Below are 16,599 nucleotides of genomic sequence, written 5' to 3' on the forward strand. Positions count from 1 at the left end.
GAAAATACAACATTCTTTCATAATTTTTTAAAAAATTAAATATTGTATATGGAAGGAATATACCTCAATACAATAAAACTAATATATGACAAATCCACAGTCAGCATCACACTGAATGGGGCAAAGCTCAAAGCATTTCCACTAAGATGGAACCAGACAAGGATGCCTACTCTCACCACTATTAATCAATATCATTCTGGATCTTGGCCAGAGCCATTAAACAAGAAAAAGAAATCAAAGGGATATAAATTGGAAAGGAGGAATTCAAATTATCCATGTTTGCAGAAGACATTTTTTTGTACAGGGAAATCAAAAGACTCTAAATTAGAATTCATAAGAGAATTCAGCAAAACAATAGAATGTAAAGCCAACACACAAAAATCAGTGGCTTTTGTATGCACGAACAATGCCATGCTGACAAGAACTTGTAAAATCAGTACCATTCACAATAGCTAAAAAACACTTTAAATATCTAGGAATAAATTAACCAAGGAAGTGAAAGATCTATACATGAAAATTACAAAACATTAATGAAAGAAATAGAAGACACATAGGGCCAGCACTGTGGCACAGTGTGTTAAAGCCCTGGTCTGCAGCATTGGCATTGTATATAGGCACCAGTTTGAGTCCCGGCTGCTTCACTTCTGATCCAGCTCTCTGCTATGGCCTGAGAAAGCAGAAGATGGCCCAAGTCCTTGGGCCCCTGCACCCATGTGGGAGACCTGGAAGAAGCTCCTGGCTCCCGGCTTCAGATCAGCACAGCTCCGGCCATTGTGGCCATCTGGGGAGTGAGCCAGCAGATGGAGGAATTTTCTCTCTCCCTCTGCCTCTGCTTTTCTGTAACTCTGACTTTCAAATAAATAAATAAAATGTTTTAAAAAAAAGAAGACATAAAAATGGAATGATCTTCAAAGTTATTGGAATGGAAGAATTAATATCATCTAAATATCCATACTTCCCAAAGCAATTTATAGCTTCAGTGTGATCCCAATATAAATACCAAGCACATTTTTCATAGACCAAGGAAAACAACAATCTTAAAATGGTATTTGGAAACCCAAAGAGCATGAATTGCCAAAGAAATCTTAAACAATAAAAACAAAGCCAGAGATATCACAATACCAGATTTCAAGACGTACTACAGGGCAGCTATAATCCAAATAGCCTGGTACTTGAACAAAAATAATCATATAGATTAATGGAACAGAATAGAAACCCCAAAAATCAAGCATGCATCTACCATCAACTAACTTTTGACAAACGAGCTAAAATCAATCCCTGGAGAAAGGGCAGTCTCTTCAATAAACAGTTTCAGAAAAATTGGATTTCCATATGCAGAAGTTAGAAAGAAGACACCTACCACACACTCTGTTCAAAAATCAACTCACAATGGATCAAGCATTTAAACCTAAGACAGGAAATAATGAAATTACTAGAGGAAAACATAGGGGAAATTCTGAAAGACATCAGCCTAGACAAAGACTTCTTGGATAAGACCCCAGAAACACAGGCAACAAAAGCAAAAATAGGCAAATGGGATTATATCAAACTAAGAAGCTTCTGCCTAGCAAAGGAAAAACAATGTAAAGAGGCAACTGACAGAATGGAAGAAAATATTTGCAAACTATCCATCTGATAAAGCATCAATAACCACAATATGTAAGGACAAGAAATTCACTAATAATACAAACAATCTAGTTAAGAAACAGAAAAAAGATATGAAAAAATATTTTTCAAAGAATGAAACACAAATAGTAAAGCAACACATGAAAAAATTCTCAGGGATGGCATTGTGGCATATCCAGTAAAGTCACTATACAGGCATCCCATATCAGCACTGGTTCATTTCCCAGAAACTCTACTTCCAAACCAGCTCCCTGCTAATGGCCTAGGAAAATAAGTGGATGATGGCCCAAGTGCTTAAGCCCCTACTACCCATGTAGGAGACCTGAAAGAAGCTCCTGTATCCTGGCTTTGGCCTTGCCCAGCCCTGACCATTGTGACCATCTTGGGAGTGAACAAGCAGATGGATGATATCTCTCTCTGTGTATGTCTGTCTTTCAAATAAATAAATCTTTTTTAAAAAAAATCCTGAGGATCACTAGCGATCAGGAAAATTCAAACAAAAATCACAATGATATATCCCCTCAACTCAGAACGGTTATTGCCCCCACAAAAAAAATTTCCAGTGAAGATATAGACAAAAATATACCGTAATACACTGTTGATGTAGATGTAACTGGTGAAGAGACGTACACTGCTGATGTCTTTAACATTGCCATCTTTACATTCTCCTGGCTGATCTGAAAATGTAAGACTCAGATTATAGCAGCAGCGAGATGAATTACTTTGAGACATTAGATGAGGACAATGTGATTTTAACATTGGTTCCAGTTGTAGAGGAACCTAAAAAAGAACATCTAGTGGAACTAAGTGTTTCTTCAACCGCAGATATCAAACCTGCATATATCAAATCTAAGAAGCCTTGGAAAAGCAATAAAGTTGACTTTCCACAAGCAAACGAACAATTCAAAGCTTCCCCAAAACCTAAGTGCAAAAAAGCAGTTTTTCCCCTGCCAACCATTTTGCCCCCAATTACTAAGGTGTCTCGGAACACTTTGTGGAACTGGTACCAACAACTTAATTTGAGTACAGATGGCCAGAAAATAGAAGTGTATCTGAGGCTCCAGAGACATGCATATCCCAAACAAATACAGGATGTTCCTGACACACCACGAGAAGCCAAAATGCGGTCATGTCCAAAGAAATGTATTACAATGACCAATAGAGCAAGGCTTCAGGACAATTGTACTAGGAGCAATGGAGAGGAAGAAACTAATATAGTTGAAGTGATAACTTCAGCTCAGGAAGCCACGTTGGCATCTTGGGCAAGAATTGCTGCAAGAGTCAGTCAGCCCAAGGCTATGAATTCGTCTTCCATTCCTACTTCAGTTGAAGCCTTTTTGCAGGAAGCCTCTGGTGTCAGGACTAGAAGACAACATGTTATGCCCTGAATGTACTAAGAGGAATAAAAAGATGATAAGATTAATGTCAGTGGGGGAGAAGAAACACCACACTGTAAGAAAACAGAATATGCCACCCCAAAATATGCCGCCTTAAACTGTGTTAAAGTATTGTTTTTATCTGAGAGTAATTGAGAAGAAGCAGATACAAGGAGAATTCTTTGCCTTCCTGCTATTTAACAAAAAAGCCACTTTTTCACTAAAAAGTGGTACCTAAGTTTATGAAAGTCCCACCTCCCCCTCTCTACCAGGAAGGACATGTGGTGGAGTCCATGACAGATTGGCTTGCATCTGAATAATTCTGACCATCTTCAGTGTCTCCTGATACCTCAAGTACAGACTTACTAAGTATTTTGTTATGCAGAATGTGATTTTGCTTTGTTTTAGAATGCTTGCTATATTTGAACTGTTTCAGGGGAAAATACAGAGTTCCCAGATATTTGCCCCACTCCCCAGCCCCACCACCCACGATTTTCTCAACATCTTGCATTCATGTGATACATTTGTTACAATTGATGAGTCAAGTTGGGCACATTAAAGTCCATACTTTTGCATTAAATTCTTTTTTTTTTACAGGCAGAGTGGACAGTGAGAGAGAGACACAGAGAGAAAGGTCTTCCTTTTGCCGTTGGTTCACCCTCCAATGGCCGCCGTGGCCGGCGCGCTGCGGCTGGCGCACCGCGTTGATCCGATGGCAGGAGCCAGGTACTTATCCTGGCCTCCCATGCAGGTGCAGGGCCCAAAGACTTGGGCCATCCTCCACTGCACTCCCTGGCCACAGCAGAGAGCTGGCCTGGAAGAGGAGCTACAAGGACAGAATCCGGCGCCCCGACCGGGATTAGAACCCGGTGTGCTGGCGCCGCAAGGCGGAGGATTAGCCTAGTGAGCCGCGGCGCCGGCTAAATTTCATTCTTTGTTTTGGACCTTCTATGGTTTTGACAAATGTTTAATGACATATGTCCAATACAAGAGTACTTCAAAAAGTCCATGGAAAAATAAAGTTAAATGCTAAGTTAGACCCACAGGTTAAGGTTACTTTGTCCCATTTTGGAGTAAGTACATGGAATGATCAGCTCCATCTTCTGACTCCAGCGTTTTGCTAATATCAACATTAGGAGGCAGTGGTGGTGGCTCAGGTCACTGAGTTCCTACCACCTGTTTGGCAGGAGACCTGAATTGTGTTCCTGGCTTCAGCCCCAGCTCAGTCCCAGCTGTTGCTGGCATTTGTGGAGTGAACCAGTGGATGGGAGCTACTCTCTCTGTCCCTGTGCCTCTCACATTTTCCAAAGAAAAATACATTTATTTTGGTACAAAAACATTGAAGTCCATGCATAGTTTGTTTTGTAATACATATTTTCATGAAATTTTAAAGATCCCCACTTATAATATGGAATAGTTTCACTGCTCTAAAAGTCCCTTATGCTCCTTCTAGTTGTCCTTTGTTTCCCATTACCTCCTATAAACTATAGATTATTTTTTCCACTATTCCATGACTTTGCCTTTTCCAGACTATCATATACTTGAAGTCTGCAGCATATAGCTCTTCAGATTGGCTTTGACATAGCAATATGCTTTGTTTTTCTGATGTACTTGATAGTTCATTTCTCTTTAGTGCTAAGTAACATTCCACTGTTGGATGTACTAAAGTTTATTCACTCATCTGCTGGAGGACACCTCACTTCCAAGTTTTGGCAATCATGAATAAAGCTGCTGTAAACGTTCATGTACATATTTTGGCAGGGCATATAAGATTTGAACTCATTTGGGTAAATACCAAGAAGCATGATTGCTGGATCACATGGTACATGTATGCCTTGGTAAGAAAATGCCTTCTAAAGTGGTTGCAGCATTTTGCAATTCTACCTGCAATGAATGAGGGTTCTTGCTGCTTCACACCCTTCCCAGCATTTGGTGTCATTAATTTTGGATTTTGACCATTCTAATAGATATGTAGTATGGTCTCTTATCCCTACCTTTAATTTAGATTCCCTCATGACACACATTTAAATTTAAATGTTTTCATATGCATACTTACCATCTGTGTGTCTTTAGGATTTTTTTTTTTTGATCTGCACATTCTTTAGTAGAGTTTTTTTAACTGAATTTTAAGGGGCCCTTGTATATTTTAGATTACAATCTTTATCAAATTTTTAGCCTGTTTTTTTTTTCTTTCAAATGTTGCTCCTCTCTTCTGGTTTGTATTGTTTCTTAACTTTAATAGAATTTTTCTTTGTTCCTTCATTGTTTTTCCTAGCTTCAAGATTTTCTCTTTATCTTTGATTTTCTGAAGTTTGAGCATAAGCCTAGGTATAGATTTTTTGTTTCTTATCCTGTTTCCTGTGTCTGAGATTTCTGGATCTATCATTTTGTATGTGTCATTAGTTTGGATATAACCTTAATCATTACTGCTTCAAATACTTTCTCCTCAAACATATTCTTTCGTTCCTTCTGGTAGTCTCATTACATATGAGAACTTTTTGTGATTGTCTAACAATATTTGCATATTCAGTTCTATCACTTTTTTTAAATTTTATTTTTGCTTTTCAGTTTTCTGAGGTTTCTCTGGAAATCTTCAAGCTCATTGAATCTGTTCTTGTGTAATCTACTGATGAGTCCGAGAAAGGCATTCTTCCTTTTGAGTTTCTTTAAAATGTGTATTGTTATTTTAACAGTGATCAGTGAATGAGCAAGACTTTAATTCTATTTATTTGTTTGAAAGGCAGAGTGACACATGCAGAGAGAGACAGAGATAGATAGATGAGATTTTTCCATCAGCTGGTTCACTCTCTCAAATGCTTGCAACAGATGGGGAAAGGTCAGGACAAAAAAAGGAGTGAGGAAATCCCTCTGAGTTTCCCATATGAGTGGCAGGAACCCAAGTACTTGAGTCACCACTTTCTGCATCCTAGGAAGTGCATTAGCACAAAGATGTATTGAAAGTGGAGCTAGAACTTGATCTAGGCACTCTGCTTTGAGACTGAGGCATCTCAAGTGGAAGCTTACCTACTATACCACCACAACGCGAGCTTCTGTTTTTGAGTTTTCATTTACTTGCATGTTGTCTGCTTTTCCCATCAGAGCCCCTGGCACATGAATCAAAATTGTCTTAAATTCCCAGTTTAGAGGCTGGTACTGTGGCATAGTGGGTAAGGCCTCCTCCTGCAGTGCCGGCATGTCATATGGGCACCAGTTCTGGTCCCTGCTGCTCTGCTTCCAATCCAACTCTCTGCTTGGCCTGGGAAAGTACTGGGAGATGGCCGAGGTCTTTGGGCCCCTGCACCTGCATGGGGGACTTGGAGGAAGCTCCTGGCTCCTGGCTTTGGATGGGCTCAGCTCCGGCCATTGTGGCCATTTGGGGAGTGAACTAGCCGATGAAAGACCTCTCTCTGCTGCCTCTCTGTGGCTCTGCCTTTCAAAAAATAAATAGTAACTATTTTTAAAAAACATTCCCAGTTAAGAATTTTAAAAAAATTTTTTTAGATTTTTAGACAGAGTTACAGAGAGAAGTAGAGACAGAAAAAGAGAGGGAGGGGTCTTCCACCCGCTGGTTCGCTCTTCAGTCCGAAGAGCTATAGCGGCCGGACTGAGCTGACCCTGGGCCAGGAGCCAGGGGATTCTTCTGGGTCTCCCGCTTATGTGCAGGGGCCCCGGGGCTTGGGCCATCTTGCACTCCTTTCCTAGGCACATTAGCAGGGAACTGGATGGGAGGTGGAGCAGCGGGACTCAAGCTGGCGCCCACGTGGGATGTTGGCGCTGCAGGCTGGGGCTTTAACTTGCTGTGGCACAGTGCCAGCCCCCCTCCCACCTCCAATTTGGTAATTCTAACATCTCCCTTGTAGCTCAGTCTGTATCTGATGTTTACTCTGTTGTCTCAAACCATGTTTTTTGTCTTTTGATGTATATATATTTTTGTTTCTTTTTGTTTTGTTTAAACCAGACATAATGTACTCAGTAAAAGGAAACCAGATACTAGTGCAAGTGGAGATTTTTCTCCTCTTAAGTGTCCTGTGTACTTAAAATATTCAAAAGCTACTTAATGACCACAGACCAAAATAGTTCTCGTTAAATTGAGACACCCATGTCCACTCATATTATATGTACATACTTTTGTAATAAAATTAATAAAAGTAAATTTGCTGTTCAAAATCCCCCCAAAAAAGATGTAACTGGCACAGCCATTATGAATAACAGCATAGAGATTCCTCAGAAAACTAAATAGATCTACCATAGCACTCAACTATACCACTCCTGGGACTATATCCAGAGGAAATGAAATCAGCATATGAAAGTTACCTGCACTCCCATATCAGTAGCAGCTCAGTTCACTATAGCTAAGATATGTAATCAACATAGATGTCCATCAACTGATGACTAGATAAAGAAAATGATATATAGATACATATGAAGGAGTATTTCTCACCCATAAAAAGAATAAAATTCTGATATTTGCAACAAAATAGGTACAACTACAGAATATTATAGTAAGTGAAATAAGCCAGACCCAAAGAGACAAATATCACATGTTGTCTCTTAATTGTGGTAGTTAATATATAGAGTATAAAAATTTTGTTGATGTCATATCATTTGGTATATATAGTTATAAATAGTGCTTCACTAAATCATACCATGTAAATGACAATATACTCTTACTTCACACATTAAAAACTGAAATGGAAAGGGGAATAGTTGAGAGTCTTGAGTTACTAGTAATGATTTTTTTCTTGAGTGTTGGCTATGAGTGTGATCAAATGACAAAAAAATCATTTATCTGTATACTTATTTGAATTTTTGGTAGATATACTGTATTTCAAAATTTTTAAAAAAAAACAAAAAAGCTAAAATCCAACCAGTAACAGGAAAAGAAAAATAATACTGTCTGGGACAGATTACATAAAACTTCACAAATAACTTTGAGCTTTGAGCTGAGTTTCAATGAGTATATTGGGTTTTGCCAAATTGAAAAAGAATACTTGGAACTTATGTAACAGCATGAAAAAAAAGGTTGAGGTGGTGAAATAACATGTCCTTCATGGTGCACATGATAAAACAGGGAGAGAGGGAAGGCATGGCTGGACCTAATAGGAAAAAGGCAGAAGATTTAATTCTATAGACAATGTTTAGTCACAGAGGTTTAAAAATTTAATTCTATGGACCAGAGAAATTCACAATTATAGAAAGGCTGGCATATTTAAATGTGTGTTTGAAAAAAGCATTGCTTTGACACACCACTGTGTTGGATAGAATGGAGAAGACAGAGACCAGACGTAGAAAAAGAAAAAAAGAGAGAAGCTGTGCATTAAAATGGATTAGAAAACATACTGGAACTAAAACCTATCACTATAAGTACAATTCACACAACGTTCTTGTGGATGCAGCCATCAGTGACTCATCCAAACCTTTAGGACTTTACCCCTTCCCTTGGGCCTGTTGCCTTCCAATTGCCAATGTCAGCCATGCTATGTTTCAGGTACTCTGCCAGAATTCCATAAGATCAATCTACCCAGTCCTGGTTAAGTATTCCAGACATTCCAGGGAATTTACAGCTTCCCAAACAGCTCTCAGCAAATGACTGGGAAAAGCTGCTATAAAAAACACAATCCACAGAGTAACCCCATGGAACTAAACTCTAGTTGCCCACTTTGGTAACTATCTTAAAATGCATCCCCATGCCCACATTCATAGCAGCGTTATTCACAATAGCCACAATGGAGGAAATCTAAGAGTCCATTGACAGATGAATACATAAACAAAATGTTGTATGTACATGCAATGGAATATTAGCCTTAAAAAGGAAAGAAATTCTGACACATGCTAGAACCTGGATGAACTTTAAAACCATTATGCTAAGTGAAATAAACAAGTCAGAAAAGTACAAATATCATCTGTTTCTACCTACATGCTCCCTAGAGTAGTCAAAGTTATCTAATCAGAGAGTAAGATGGTGCTTATCAGGAGCTAAAGAAAGGATAGAATGAAGAGTTCATGGATAATAAGTAGGGAATTACAGTTTGAGAAAAGGCAAATATCTGGAGGTAGATGATGGTGACGGTTTCACAATAATATGCATTTACTTAATGTCATCAAACTGTCAACATTGTTAAAAATGACCAACATGATAAACTTTGTCATAAATATATTTAACACAATAAATTATGTATTATTTACTGGCGGCCTTCTCTTCCCTGTGTCACCTTTCCCCATTTCACAAATAATGTTCATGGATCTTGTTCGTGGAACTACTAGAAGTCCAATTTTTGTCTCAGAGTTGGTATCTGAGGAAACCCAAGTAAAACAGTTGGTACCAGAAGCAATCCTAAGAAGTAGATCCTAAGGATGGGATTCTGGAACTGGATCATTTGCCAGCAAGATGGCCAAAAGGCCCCACTCCATTGTGGGTTGTTAGATGAACCCCCATAATCTTCTCCCACTAAGTGTGGGCTGGATTTGATGACTAAAGTTTAACATCAGAAGTAGTAGACTATCACTTCTAAGACTAGAAGTCTTTTTATAAAAATGCTATGCCTTCCATTTGAGAGTTTCTCTCTAGGATCCTTCATTCTGGAAAAAACAGCTGCCACATCATGGAACAACTCCATAGTGGGGTTCTCAGCAAGTTTGGGAGTTGATCTTCTAAGGCCTGTCAACAGCAATGTGAATGAAACTAGGGGTGGATTTCTTCCAGGGTCAAGCCTTGAGATGACTGCAGCTTTGGCTAACACCTCAATCATAGGTCTGTGGAATATTCTGTTATAAATCTGGGCCTGGGGGCCGGCGCCATGGCTCACTTGGTTGATCCTCTGCCTGCGGGGCTGGCATCCCATATGGGCACTGGGTTCTAGTTCTGGTTACTCCTCTTCCAGTCCAGCTCTCTGCTGTGGCCTGGGAGGGCAGTGGAGGATGGCCCGGGTGTTTGGGCTCCTGCACCCGCATGGGAGACCAGGAAGAAGACGCACCTGGCTCCTGGCTTTGGATCAGCACAGTGCTGGCTGTAGCGGCCATTTGGGGAGTGAACCAATGGAAGGAAAACCTTTCTCTCTGTCTCTCTCTCTCTGTCTATAACTCTACCTGCCAAAAAAAAAAAAAAAAAAAAAATCTGGGCCTGAAATTTTCCTTATAGAATTTGTTTATTTACTGTTTTGATTTTTCAAGTACTGATTCAACTTATTTAGTTTATATAGAAGTTCCCTATGCTATGCTATATTTGTGTTTTGGTAAATTGATTTCCAAAATTTGGAGGTTTGGATCTGTTTCAAAAATCTGACTCTTAAGTATTTCAGAAAATCCTCTTACCTTACTAAGGTTTACAAGTTTTGAAAGAGCAATTCTGTTTTGATTCCTGAAACTGGCTATCTGTGTTACATTTCTTTTCCTCAATTAATTTGCTAGTGTTTTATTGATGCTGTTAATGTTTTATGAATATTTTTCCCCTTGTTCATTTGTTTCTGTTATACAGTTTTGCTACAGGTATCTCATTGATGCCTTCTTCTATATTGCCTCTATTATATATTGTTGCATAATTCATTTTAGTTCTGTTTTAAAAATCAACTTTAATTACAAAAAAAAAAAGAAGAAAGAGAAACAGAGAGACCAACTGATAAACAAACCACCAGCTAAGCTGCTGCTGGTGTACTGCCCAACAGAAAATTTGAGAACATAAATGTTTGTTTTTAGCTGCTAAACAGTAGATCATTAATGCACTGGTGCTAAGTAGAAAAATAATCCCCATTGGCAAATTAGTGTAGTCTCACATATGGTGAATTGGGATGGAAATTCAGACAGCAGGTATGCATTGTCTTGTGCAATCTAATTAGCACTTGAGAGATAAAGTAGCAATGATAATTATAAGGACCATAGTTTGTAGTTTAGTTGGTTATTGTTACACATCACTAATGTGCTAAAGGGGAAAAAAATGGCAAGCTTGGGTCAATCACCAACTAAAAGCACAACTGAAAAATGAAAACCTCATTGACAGCATTTAAGTTTTCCTTTATTTCTTACAACAGAAGGCAAACTAGGCTGATCAGGACTAGGACTTAATTGTAAGATCAGCCAAAATCACAGAGAAGTCTGAGTATGCGGTCTCCACAAATCTCCAACACTAACTTCAGGGGCCTGATAGGGAAGGGGTCAGAGCGTGAGACTGAACTGGGAGTATCTTGGGAATCTCAAACCCCAGATTTTCCTGAACCCACTAAGCCTAAAGTAGTGGCCCACTCTCCTTATGAGTCTCTCCTTGCATAGACTTGTTAAAGTGAATGCCTCATAGATGATGTTTCCCTTAGACAAGATATGCTTCTATATATCTGATGGCTTCTAGGCCAATATATAGGGCTAAAAGTCAAGGCTTAGGGGCTGGCATTCCGGTGCAGTGAGCTAAGCTGCCACATGCAATGCCAACCCGTAGCAGAATACCAGCTGCATTGCTTCCAATCCAGGTCCCTGCTAATGTGCCTGATAAAGCAGCAGAGGATGGCTGCTGTGCATGGGCCCCTACTATCCATGTGGAGGACCTAGATGGAGTTTCAGGCTCTTGGTTTCATCCTGCACTAGCCCTGGTCTTTGAAGTCATTTGGGAATAAACCAGCAGATGGAAGGCCTCTTTCTCTCCCTTCAAATAAATAAATAAATCTAAAAAAATTTAAATGTCAAGCCTTAGCCTGACTTCAGAAATAATTCACTAAAAAACCTTGAGACCCAGCTAAATTATATGCACAGGAACTGAAAAAAAAAATGTGTTGCAAATAAAGCAAGTACATTTTGGCCTGGAAGAGCAGGAGCTAAGGGAGAGATTAGTGAAATGGGAGCATTTTCCTATGACCAAGAATTTGATGCCTGTGAAAAATATCTGGAAGGAGTTCTGTTCTACCAGGATAGAGCTTTAAATGTTGGGGGAAAACTACTGACCTATGACAAATGTAGTAGTGATACCGGAACTGTTTGGGCAGAGGATCAGCAAAGAAGCCAAGATGTTCCAAAATGTGAGTGTTTTAGAATGAAATCTATCATATAAAACACAAAAACTCAGCAGATGTCTCCGTTTCTCAGGACAATCCGGAGCACACACCCCCACACCAAAGCAACAAGAAGTGCCCAGTGCGGGGAGGAGGGCTGGCGCTGACCTCATGAAGAAGCCCAATAGTGTCTGTGCTCTTCCAAGCACAAGTGCAGAGCAGAGAAGCACCACAGGATTCTGGGATGACTGGATTCTGCCATAGCAGAGATCAGGAGGCAGCACTTAACCTTCAGAACAAGATGGGTGTAATTATCCAAATAGGCAACAGAGGCTGAATAGTAACCAGGGGGCTGTGACCTACAGGGATCAGTGGTGATGGGTAACAGATTACAGTGTGCCTAGAGCTGAGATGGATAAGGGTGCCAATTGATCTACACACTCAAAAAATATCAGCATGGTAAGACCAATTTCCTCCTTCCCACTGACTTTAGCCACATATATTGCAACTCTACCACCATATTCAAGGCACACATGGTCCAGGGGCTCCATCCTGAAAAATGTGCTAGAAGGAGACACACAAGAATGACATACAGTGATGCCTTATAGGACATCAACACAAACAGCATGGACCTGCAGAACAAAGACTCATGCTGCATGTCTATGATGCAGCTCACCTGGTGCTCCTAGAGATTCCATGTGTGCCACAGCAATTACAACCTGCAAGTAGGAGTGAACCACATGCTGCTGCACCACTGAGGCATTTCTAACTCTAGTGAAAGGAGTGTCCCCTCTGGATGCTCCTGAGGAACACAGTCTTCCGCTGGGTTTTCAGGTGTTTGTGATACATCCATTCCAACACACCCACCTCTCTGAGCCTCTTGACTTTGTCACGTTACAGAGCAGTTCTGGCAACAGAGACGTCATTACATTAAAGGCTGAAGTTACTGTGTACTCCTAAGTGCTAGAATTTGAAGCACAAAATCAAGAGAACTTCCACACTATGAAATGATGGTAATGGATTTAGATACTGAACTTGGAATTCTAGAAGAAATGTACAGCTGTGTAATAAAGATGTCTTCAGATGAATTTACACGTAGATACCAAGATTTTAGTCACATCGGAGATGGGTTTGAATTTCCTGTAAAAGCTGGAGTGAAATTTTCTGCAAGAAGATAACTTAGAAATGGAAATAATTGTCACAAATAAGTAATGCTGATGAAAAGAAGGCTGTTACCATAGAGATAAAAGAACTAGCATAGCTGACATTTGCACTGGGAAAGAACTATTTTAAAAAAAAGTCATTCCACTCTCTATACAGTAACAGTATGTCTATAGATGTTCCCCTTGCTATAGAGCACAAACTTGATGATGTGGACATGTAAAACACTGTGTGTTTCCAAAGATTCATATAAAGAAGGATCTTAGACATTCTTAAAACCCAAGGAAACATAACTGAGCTCTTTCAAAATTGCATTCTGAGATGGAAGCATGTACAAAAGTATCTTCTGTAATCAAATTTGTACCTTTGAGGACATATAGGTATATATTATTTTCTGCTGGTAATTTATTTTTCAGCCATTCTTTTTAACCAATTGAGAGAATAGATTCCAAATTCAAATCTGATCTTGTTAACTTAGCAATATTTCTCCCTTACTTCAAAGCTCCTTATGTTTTCTATAGATAAAAGGGGGAGAAGAGGTCTTGCTTAGTGTGGAGTTTTAAGAATTGTGTTTCCAATTTAAATAAAATTAATATGAATTTCAAAAATCAACAAAATAAACTTGTGTGGCACATGGGCAGAATGATTTTGTCTTTTGAGTAATAAAAAAAACTGACCTTTGTATTTTGTATGTTTCTGCTTTTAGTCCCCATTTCATTATTGTAGCAGTAGAGTTTTTATATATTTTACAAAAAAGCATCAATCATAGTATAATGAAAATAAAAAACAAGAAGATAGTCATTCTTCACAATAGATAAGATCAGAAACACGGCCCTAAACAAGGAACTTCCTGTAAATGGTATGAAAGATATATGAGCTGGTATTTCACTCCTGGGGAAGGGTTAGTGCTGTCTACCTTGCCTGTTGGCAGAGGGAGCATCCTCAGAGAGATAATAACTTGGCAGGTTGAAGCCAGTAACTGAGTCTAGGACTAGGAAGCAATGGAAACTGTTCAGGCAATCTGACAAAAGGAGAAGGAACTGAATCTGAGGAGCAAACATCAAAGTGCCCGAAACAACTGACAGTACAGGTGCCACCTTGCTCTTCACTGGGAAATCTTCAAGGAGCTACTTCATACCTTCTAGCATTCAACCACTGTTCACCAAGAGCACTTGGATGACTTTAAAAGCTGGGGGTATTTGCTTTTGAAAATTGTGCCCTTTCCAGGATCCAAGACTTCTGATATCATCCTATCCTGTTAGCTAGAGGGGAGATTTAGACCACAAGATAGTGCCTGTATAAAAAAAAGGAAAACAAAATAGAAAAATAATAAGGTAGCTTTCTATTATGAAAATATAAATCATACACAGATGAAAGATAAAAGCCACCCTAACTTACACCTCTAACATGTGGGTGTCATTTTTATAATTAAAAAAAATCCTCACGGCCGGCGCCGCGGCTCACTAGGCTAATCCTCCGCCTAGCGGCGCCGGCACACCGGGTTCTAGTCCCGGTCGGGGCGCCGGATTCTGTCCCGGTTGCCCCTCTTCCAGGCCAGCCCTCTGCTGTGGCCAGGGAGTGCAGTGGAGGATGGCCCAGGTGCTTGGGCCCTGCACCCCATGGGAGACCAGGAAAAGCACCTGGCTCCTGGCTCCTGCCATCGGATCAGCGCGGTGCGCCGGCCGCAGCGCGCCGGCCGCGGCGGCCATTGGAGGGTGAACCAACGGCAAAGGAAGACCTTTCTCTCTGTCTCTCTCTCTCACTGTCCACTCTGCCTGTCAAAAAAATAAAAAAATAAAAAATAAAAAAAAAAAATCCTCTGACTGTTAATGAACAACTTAATACATTATCCCTCTTAGTAGTTTTTTTATCTGTTCTACTTAATATGACTGGTTTAGTTCTGTAATTGATGCACAGTTATTCTTAAGTGTTGAAAATTAACTGAAATGTGATCCCTGTTGAACATGGGAGTGGGAATGGGAGAGGGAAGAGATGCATAATTTGGGACATGCTCAGGCTGACTTGCCCCAAGTGGTGGAGTTGGAAGCATACCAGGGGATTCCAATTCAATCCCATCGAGGTGGCATGTACCAATGCCATCTCACTGTTCCAGGTGATCAATTTCAGTTCACAGTTGGTCATGGTGGAGGGACTGGGAGTCAAAGGGAGCACATAGACAAGTCTAGTACCTGCTAATGCTAACCAATGGAGTAAATAAAGGGGAGAGTGATCCAACATGGGAAGTGAGATACTCAGCAGACTCATAGAATGGCAGATGTCCTAAATAGCACTCTGGCCTCAGAATCAGCCCTAGAGGCATTCGGATCTGGCTGAAAAGCCCATCAGAGTATTTCAGGCATGGAAAGCCAAAACACTCTGGCAAAAAGATCTCTGTGAGTGAGATCCCAGTGGAAAGAACAGGTCTTCAAAGAAGGAGGTACCTTTCTCTGAAGGGAGGAGAGAACCTCCACTTTGACTATGACCTTGTCTAAACAAGATAAGAGTCGGAGAACTCAAGGGGCTTCCATAGCCTTGGAAACTCATGACTGGAGCATAGGGAGATTACTGATGCCATAGACAGGAGTGTCAATTGGTAAAGTCAACAACAGGAGTCACTGTGCACTTACTCCTCATGTAGGATCTCTATTCTTAATGTGCTGTACATTGAGATTTAATGCTATAACGAGTACTCAAACAATATATTTCACTTTGTGTTTCTATGGGGGTGCAAACTGTTGAAATCCTTACTTAATGCATACTAAACTGATCCTCTGTAAAAAAAAAAAAAAAAAGAAATTATCAATTCCCAACTTGACTCTCACTGGGATTAAACATGACAATAGGTCTGCTCTGATTTCATCATCATTTAAAAAAAATCATCTATTATTTTTCACTTTATGTTTCTGTGTGGGAGCAAACTGTTGAAATCCATACTTAATGTATACTAATCTGATCTTCTGTATATTAAGATAATCAAAAATGAATCTTGATGTGAATGGAAGGGGAGAGGGAGTGGGAAAGGGGAGGGTTGTGGGTGGGAGGGACGGTATGGGGGGGAAGCCATTGTAATCCATAAGTCGTACTTTGGAAATTTATATTCATTAAATAAAAGTTTAAAGAAAATAAAAAATAAATGTTAGCAGCAAAAAAAAAAAAATCCTCAAAAGTCAAGCCTTCAAGACTCTCTAACAGCATGATACCTACAACAACTCTTAAGGCATTACATTAGTGCTTTCCAGATAGGGTTCAAATTCCAGCAGAGCCCAATCTTATCAAGGGAACTAAAACTTGCAAAACCAGCTTCTTAACAGCAAACATGAACTTTGTAACCAAACAATTCAAATCAAACCTCTGATCCCCTCTTAAACAACTCAATATAATCAAATATAGTAACTATAATGGAAACAAACTCCACTATAAAAATCCATCAGCTAAGGAAATTAAGCCATCTCCTTTCCCTTCCT

General features: G+C 39.8%; 1 pseudogene; it reads left to right on the forward strand.

Annotated features, from left to right (window-relative positions):
* The first annotated feature begins 2,339 nt into the window (after positions 1-2,339).
* Positions 2,340-3,054, forward strand: LOC100350926 (developmental pluripotency-associated protein 2 pseudogene; annotated as a pseudogene).
* Positions 3,055-16,599: the final 13,545 nt, after the last annotated feature.

Source organism: Oryctolagus cuniculus, chromosome 8 (genome assembly GCF_964237555.1).
Source record: "Oryctolagus cuniculus chromosome 8, mOryCun1.1, whole genome shotgun sequence".
Lineage (NCBI taxonomy): Eukaryota > Metazoa > Chordata > Mammalia > Lagomorpha > Leporidae > Oryctolagus > Oryctolagus cuniculus.